Source organism: Nicotiana sylvestris, chromosome 5 (assembly GCF_000393655.2).
Source record: "Nicotiana sylvestris chromosome 5, ASM39365v2, whole genome shotgun sequence".
Lineage (NCBI taxonomy): Eukaryota > Viridiplantae > Streptophyta > Magnoliopsida > Solanales > Solanaceae > Nicotiana > Nicotiana sylvestris.
The window spans coordinates 5,148,402-5,157,543 of record NC_091061.1 but is presented as its reverse complement, the minus strand read 5'-3'; the positions used below and the strand labels follow the sequence as shown (position 1 = coordinate 5,157,543).

At 33.7% G+C, this 9,142-nt stretch overlaps 1 pseudogene; it reads right to left on the bottom strand.

Moving 5' to 3' along the window:
• Positions 1–203: 203 nt before the first annotated feature.
• LOC104226373 (S-adenosyl-L-methionine:benzoic acid/salicylic acid carboxyl methyltransferase 3-like) lies at positions 204–4,623 on the bottom strand (annotated as a pseudogene).
• Positions 4,624–9,142: the final 4,519 nt, after the last annotated feature.

Here is a 9,142-nt window from a genome sequence, read left to right as displayed (position 1 = left end):
GTTTCAGTTCTACTATTTGTATTGGGTTTCTTCTTAGTTAATTCAACACAAATAGCCGGCCAGATTCACTGTTTAATATATAGAATATGCAATGATTATATACCTATAACATATGAATTATACATATATTATATATCCACCGACTATTTTTAATTTAAGTGATTAGGTGGATGGTTGTTTGGGTTTATTCTTCATATTTAAAATAACCAAATTAAGGCACCATCTCCTTAAATTAAAAGCACGAAATAACAAAGGGGGAGTATAGCCCTAGTTTCTTTTGGTCATGGAGATGATGACATTTGTGAATGTAGTTTCTTTTGCCATGCAATTGACAAAGATTTCTCTGCACTTGTTGAACACTTGATCCATATTCAATTCAGTACCAAAATGGCTGACAAGCAAAGGCTCAGCCAAGGGTCTCAAGCTATTTGCCATATTGTCACTATTGATGCAATCTCGGGGTGTGGCCTTTTCTCGGTCCTTACACAAATGTGAATCGCTTTGTACACCGGACCGACCTGTATTACTGCAAGTTTCATCAGAAACATCAATATGAAGTTCCGAAGTTTCCAAGACATCAATAGTGAAAGATCCCTCCTTTTCAACTATATACTTCACTTCTGCAGGATATAGATGGTATATAGGAATGTTGAATGAATTTACTTTCTCTTCTTCTATTAAACCCTGCATATTAATAATGAAAATACACTATGAGTTTAACTTCTATATATTAATAATGCAATTGTTTTTATGCTATTAGGTCAATTAAAAAATTATCGTTCATAATAAATTGGATTGGCGATTTGAAATTCAAATGTTATATTCTTTCTGCTCTATTTTACGTGATACTGAATTTTCACAAATAGTAAACTTTTAATACTTAAAACTGATTTAACTTAAACTTCTCGTACCATTATTGACATGCAAAGGCGGATCTGCGATTTAAGTCTATGGGTACCTACACGGCTACAACGACCTCAAGTTAATGTGTAATATGATAGATGAGTTCACAATCAGATATATATAAGTATTTAGTGGATTTCTTAATATGTATATTACCTTTGGGCAAAAACTACGGAGCTCGTTGAACCGTTACGACCCTAATGACATGCTCTTATAACTACAGAAATATCATGACATAATCAAGATATTACGGAATATGCAAATTATTTTTTTCAAGATATATGCAAAAAAAAAAAAAGTTGGTATTTATATGTCTATGATGTGTATATAATATTAAAATTTGTTTGGTTTTACCATTGCAGCTAGCTCCTTGAGGGCCATGGCCAGAGGCTCCCACACGTAGTGACACCCTTTGCTGTAGAGATCTTCATTGTTCCTACCTAGCATTGTCAATATCATACGTCCTCCTTTCACCAATTCCTTTGAACGATACTTAAGAAATGTTACAAAATCTCTTTCATATTGCTCATAATATGCTTTAACCACAGTTGTTGGACTTGTTCTTGACACGTAAATATTTCCCTTGTTATCCTCTATACCATCAAACACCTATATATCACAAGTCATGAATTCAAATCTTATGTTAGCTGTTCAGAATAAATATGATCTTATTGTGTATATATTCGACCCGTAATCCGTTTAATTAAACATGTAGAACAACAACAACAACAACAACAACAACAACAAGTCCTATATGCTTCTGACGCCTATATTTACAAATGATTTCAAATAATAATTTAAAAAAGCAAAATTAAAGATTGAAATTACAACAATAATTCAGTGTAATCTGAAAAGCAAATTCTTAAAAGAATAATGTATATGCAGACGTTACCCTTACCTTATAACTATAGAGACAAAATTTCGTTCAACATAAATTTGTTAAAGCGGTTGGAAAGGTAGCAGCTGACAAGAATGACATGCTTAACCATGATTAATTAGGCCAGAAAAAAATTTAGGCCAGAAATATCTTTGCAGTTCAAACGCTGAGTCAATTCATGCATGCTCCTAAACAATCTTGCATGGAGGGGAAGAGTGGTTAGATACATTTAGTGGTGGCAAAATAGTTAAAAGAAAATAGTTTTCACCCATATTATTTATTAAAAAATGTGTTGGATAATAAACTATTTAAAAATTGATCAAATATGGATGAAAACCATATTATCCACTTAGAAAATGGATAACCAATGAGTTTAACTTTTACATTTGTAAAGTCTCAAATTGGAGATTCCTCAAATTTGGGAGACTAAGAATTCTCCCAGGGATTAGTCATAATCCGTCAGTTAACCCTTTTATCCTTTTAAATGTGAGACGGGTAAGATAATTTATCTGTTTTTTGCATTACCCATTTTGACACGTCCATATCCGACCCGACCTACCCATTTGCCATCCCTAGATATGTACAGTTGTTAAATTTGTTGCATTTTGCACCTTTAATGAGTGTCAAGAGAGGTTGCCCTGATAGTAAGCAACTCCCACTTCCAACCAAGAGGTTGTGAGTTCGAGTCTCCCCAAAAGCAAGGTAGAGAATTCCTGGTGGGAAGGATGTCGAGTTTTTATTTGGAAACTACCTCTCTACCCATAGTAGGGGTATGGTCTGCGTACACACTACCCTCCCAAGACCCCACTAGTGGGATTATACTGGGTTGTTGTTGTTGGTTTTGTTGTAATGAGTGTCATATTTTGTGATTTTCACCATGTCCTATTTTTTAAAATGATTTGAAACCCGATCTTTTTATTTAATTTCTTGAAAAATAATAAAACCACTCTTTTTTATAAATTTTCTCCATGAGGACAAAATAGGAAGTACAAATTAAAAGAAGCTATAAAATTTCAAAAATAATTCAAGCAAAAATACAAGACCTTCCAAAACTTGCCGGTTCTCTCCTAACTCCTAAGCGACGAAGCCTTATCTTTTAATTTTATGTCATTTTTTCTTATTATTTATATTTCCTATTTTACTCTCATGAAAAAAAATTATAAAAGAAAATAAGACATAGTACATATCACAAAATGGGACAAACATTAAGGGTGTAAAATGCAACAGACCCGAAATATTTGTATCTTATATTTGACCTATTAAAACCACATCTGTATTTGTTTCCCAAGTCAAAGAGTGCAATCATATGCTTCAAATACGAATATTATATTATTTTGTTTGATATTAAATGAGGTACTTTCCTTTTTATTCTGTTCCAAAACAAATGACACATTTCTAAATTTGGAAATAATTCAACTTTAAACTCTTTCATTTTACTCATTTACCCTTAATGAGAAGCTTTTATAGCCACACAAATGTTATGGCCACACAAACTTTTTACCCCATAAGCTTTTAAGACCACAAGTTTCAAAAGTCTTCTTCTTTTTTTTCTTAAATTTTGTGCCGAGTCAAACTACTTCAACTAATATGAAACGAATGGAGTATGTTATATTATACTCCCTCTGTTCCAGTTTATGTGAACCTATTTCCTTTTTGGTCCGTTCCAAAAAGAATGAACTCTTTCTAAATTTGGTAGCAATTTAGCTTAAAGTTACAAATCTACCCTTAATGAGAAGCTTTTATAACCACACAAATACTCTGGGCCCCATTTGGACTTGTTTAGGACCACAAATTCTAAAAGTCTTCATTTTTTTCTTAAACTCCGTGCCCAGTCAAACAGTTTCACATAAATTGGAACGGAGGGAGTATATGAAACGTACTTGAGAAATCCAGTGGATACCGTAAGAGGAGTGGACAAAGTGCAGACTCTGAGAAGGAAAAAGTCTAGTATAAAATGAACCAGCAACTCCGGTAACAAAGCAATTAGGATCAAATCCATCTCCCATCTATTTCCTCAAATCTTCGTAGAACGCCGGCAACGACCGGAAAATGGTATTGAAATCATTTCCGGGAAGATCATTCAAGAAAACATGAAATTCCGGCGACTGTTTTTGGCCATTGCTTTTGCATTCTTCATAAATAGTTTTAATGAGTCCGGAAATTACGAGAAAAGTGTTTGGTCCAGAGGAGCAACCTAAGTCCGCAATACAAATTGTTTCTGGGGAAAGGCTGCGGTAGAGTGCAGCTATGGCTTCATCTCTTATTGACTTTGTCACTAGGATCACCTTTTGCTGTATAAAAATGCAATGTAAATCAGAAGGTTACAATTTGTTTGTCGTAGTTAGACTTGACATGAAAATTAATAGAGAGAGTAACACTTTTGAACTTGTGATCATAAATATATCATAATATTTATGTCGCTATAAAACTTTTGAAACTTGTCATTTAAACCAGTAGTAGTATTTGTGTGGCTTTGAAATGAAGTAAAGTAATTATAATTGAGACTTTATAACCTCTATAAAAGAGCAACCCAGTGCACTAAGCTCCCGCTATGCGCGGTTCCATGAAATGGCCGGACCACAAGGATCTATTGTACGCAGTCTTACCCTGCATTTCTGCAAGAGACTGTTTTTACAACTCGAACCCGTGACCTCCTGATTATATAACAGCAACTTTACCAGTTAAGTTAACGCTTCTCTATGAGGAAATAAAAAATTGTGTGATTATATTATACCTGAAGCAAAGAATTTTTGGCATAGCTAGCCTCTCCAATTCCTTCATTCATATGAAGAACTTTGGCAACTTCCATTTCTTGGATCTTCCTGTATTATACGAATATAGTATTTTTTGGCTAGGCAAATTAAAGTTCCAATGGGGGTATCACTTATTTATAGATGAGTAATACCAAAATTATCCATGAAATTCCAACAGTGTCCCTCACAAGCCAATTATGCTAGCGTTTGGACGTTGGATATAGAATTAGTTAAAAAAAAAAAGATTTTTTAAAGATAAGATGAAAAATTATTTTGAAAAGTGTGCTTGGACATGCATTTTACTTGAAAAGAATTTAAAATTTTATGAGTAAAAAATTTGAATAACTTCAAAACTACTCAGAGAGTTATTTTTTTGGGATTTGAAGTCTTTATTTTCAAAATTTGGCAAAAAATAGTTAAAATCTATGAAAAAAAATCAGATACTATTTAAAAACATATTCGAAAAAATGCTTCCAAATTTTATGGCTAAAACGGGAGCTAAGGACGTTTGGTTACCGGGATTAAGATACTAACCTCAGTATAAAATTTAAAATTATAATTATTTCGTATTTAGCTATTCCCGAAAGATGCATTTTATAATTGAGGAGTTTAAAAAGTCCGACCGAATTCGATCAATTATTTTAAATCTTATATTTTTTTCAGTCAATAAATTGACCGCGTAGATTGATTTTTAATACTAACCAAAAATAAAATAAAAAATCAACCCATCATTTTCGATGAGTTTTTGGTCGATAATCAAGAGCCAGTTTAATAATAAAGTTTTTACTGCCTTTATAAATTAAATTAAAAAAAAAAGAATCAAGAACCAAATTAAAAATAAAGTAAATTGAGATTCTTTTTTGTTTCTTTTTGAAATTTCAAGTATTACATCAAGTATTATATGCAACAAAAAGGTTTTTTTTTTTGATAAAGTAGGCGGTTTTCAAATTGATTACCTATATTATCAATTGGAAAAAAATTATTACAAAAAATTTAATAACTTTGAAGCTAGAAAAATAGACTTAATTAAATATATACATATTTAAAAAAATTAAAATCGTTTGTCAAAGTTCGGATTTAGGCAACAAATATCGTTAAGCCGCCCCTATAAATTAGTTTTGGACCATAGATTTGATCACAAAGGTTACAAAGCTTAGCATAAATATATCCCCACTTCCCAACCCCCTTGCCCCCCCCCCCACACTGTCCCTTCCCCGGGGGGATTTCTGTCATTTGACTCATCGAGAAAAATCATAGCATGTTTTTTAGTGCCTATCATACCTTGGCTTGTACCATCACGTATTGGGTCCATGAATTGAATTTGGATAAACATTTACTTACCACTAATGTTTATATAACATTAATAAATATATCACAACACTTAATTATGATTAAAACATATATGTTTCCACCTAATAAAATCACTTAAACATGATAAACTTATATAATTTGGTATACTCGGTGCGGATAAACTTTTATCGTAAAATTTGCGAGTCAATCAATTTGAGGAGATTCGCTGAATGAGGTCAATCCCGGTAATAGCACGAGCTAGTCATTTTTAGTCGGCAATTATTGAATAGTCACTATCATAGAGTTTTAAATTTTCTCAAGAGAAACTCACAATTTTCTGAATTTCACTTGTAGAATTTGAAATTCCGTGATAACTGTTAATTTTTAATTACACAAACTAAAAAATGGTTGTTTAGGAATCTATCCCACTAATTGCCGATCACGAGAGTCAGGGGCGGATCCACCTCCCCACCTACAACAACCTATAAACATTAAATTATGGATCCGCTTCTGATGACAATACATAATTTGAATGGTGAAAATTAAGTCAAGAAAAGAAAAACATAAAACTGTTTATTTCAGAAAGAAATGTTTTCTGGAAGATTTGTCTTTGGAGTTTGGAAGGATTTCTTTTTTAAGAAAACAAGTCTTAAGGTAGGCACTTAGTGCATGTACTCATATCAATAAGTAAATAATTGTTTAAAACATATGTAAATATAATTATTTTGAGAGTGTCTATATTAGGGCTTTTTCAACTCAATTTTGATTTTATTTTCTTTTAAAGTTTCAACCAAATCTTTGTTCAAATACTAGTTAAGTAAAAGAAATGAGTTTAAGCTTTATATACCGATCAGATAAAAATAATGTCTGATTACTTAAATGATAACTATACCTTTTACACTATCACTATATATAAGTAATTCATAAGAAAATGTTATTTATAATCCTTGCTGAGTTTATAACTCCATTAGGAAATAAAAAGGCGTATGATGATACCTGAAGCGTAGAGTTTTTTTGCATAGCTAGTGTCTCCAATTCCTCTATTCATGTTAAGAATTTTAGCAACTTCCATCTCTCCTTCTCTTAATTGGATCTTCCTGTATTAAATAAGGTATTTACAGATGGGTGAAACCAAATTTATCCTTTGAATTTCCATCATTGTCCTCACGAGCCAAATGAGTAAATATTGTACACTACGGGCAGAGGCAGGCATAGGATTCGGCGATTGCAGGGGCACCATGACAATCAATACAAATGTAGCACTGCTCATAATGATTGGTACGAGGGCCTATGCTAATATCTAACTATTTTTTGAAATTATTTGTAAGTATTCATGGAGTTTTTGCCGAAGTTTTCGGTATCGGTGACCCCTCAACTTAACATGTGTGTCTGCCTCTCACTAAGGGTTTGTTTGGTATGAAGGAAAATATTTTCCAAAAAATATTTTTTTATTTTTCCATTTTTGGTTGACTTAAATGTTTTGAAAAATATTTTCCTCATAATTGGAGGAAATTATTTGTCCTACCGAAAAAATATTTTCCACACAAGAAAAATAACTGATAAAACCTGTCACGACCCAAAATCCATCTATCCTTGATAACACCTAACTCAACTCAATAGGTAAGCCAATTAACAACTATCCAATTCTAATGAAATTAATAAGGTAATTAAATAAAAGAAAATATCTCAATCTTATAAATTCCTCAAGAACTGGTAATACAAATCATGAGCTTCTAAGAATAGAATTTACAAAGCTTGTATGATGTAAATACATCATCTGTTTGAAAAGCACATATGCAGAGTTTTATAAATCTAAGGCTATCATGAACAAGATACGACTATAACCGGAATACATGTACGTCTTCAATTCCAACTCCAATCGATCACAGCAACATCAGCAGCCAACATCTGCACACAAGGTCCATAAGTGTAGTATGAGTATAACCGACCCTATGTACTCAATAAGTAACAAACCTAACCTTAGGTTGAAAATAGTGATGAGCTGGAACAAAGGTCGGGTACAACATCCAATAGCCAACAACAGTTCATAACAATGTAAAGCAAGTAACAAAAGAAGTAACTCAGAGATAAAATCCTCAGCTTTTCCATAGTTTTCCCGAAAAATAGTTTCGCTTTTGTCACGGCCCAAAACTCGACCCATCGTGATGGCGCCTATTGTGGAACTAGGCCAGCCTCAACTCAATAATCCAACATCGCAAAAAATATTTTAAACATTAAATACGGAAGTGACAATTCATTAAGGAACATTTTTGAAAACATAATAAAATCCAAATTACGATACAACTGCCCAAAACCGGGGTGTCATTGAGTGCATGAGCATATAAAGGAAAACATAGTCTATTGCAATGTTTAAAGGAACAAACTAAAATACATATGGAGATAAAGAAGGAGAGTCAAGGCCTACGAACGCCGTGCAGATACCTCGATAGTCTCCCAAAGCCTGAAGCCTTCGATCAGCGACTGCCTTTGGGACCAAAAGTGCCTGAATCTGCACACATGGTGCAGGGGGTAACATGAGTACACCAACTCAGTAAGTAACGAGTCCAAACTGTGGACTGAAAGGTAGTGACGAACTCAACCGCCACAGAAATAACAGAAATGAATGTGTAGAAACGTAGGCATGCTTTCAATTTAATAGGCAGCTGAAATAGTAAAATAGAGCAGATACGAACAAGGTAAAGAATAAAACTCTACTACATCTACATGCCAATGCACATGTTGTATATGATGCACCATGCTGAATATCTCATGTGCTCACACACTCAAATGCTCGTCCACTTAGTACTGTATATGGCTCATAGGGCCAGGGAAGATCCATCTCGGATTATATACATCTCTGACAGCAGTCAATCAGTATTGAGGAAGGCCAATCCAGCCTTATGGAGAAGATCCATCTCTAGGTAAAAATAATAACCTCACAATCACTCGGTACTGTATATGGCTTACACGGCCCAGGAAAGATCCATATCAGAATATATACATCACTGACCATCAGTCTCCGTACCGAGGACATAGGCCAATCCAGCCTCATGGAGAAGATCCATCTCCAAATAATAATATCAACCTCTCACTGGGGGTGTGTACAGACTCTAGAGGGGCTCCTTCAGCCTAAGCACTATCATACATCAATACAATCGTTGCAGCGTACAGACCGATCCCATATCGGTGACTCATAATCAGGCCATCGATCTCACTCAGTCATCACTCTCCAGTTTCATCCACGGGCTCACAATGTCATAAAACTAGCCTGGAACAATAATATGATGTGCCAATAAATAACAACTGAGACTGAGATATG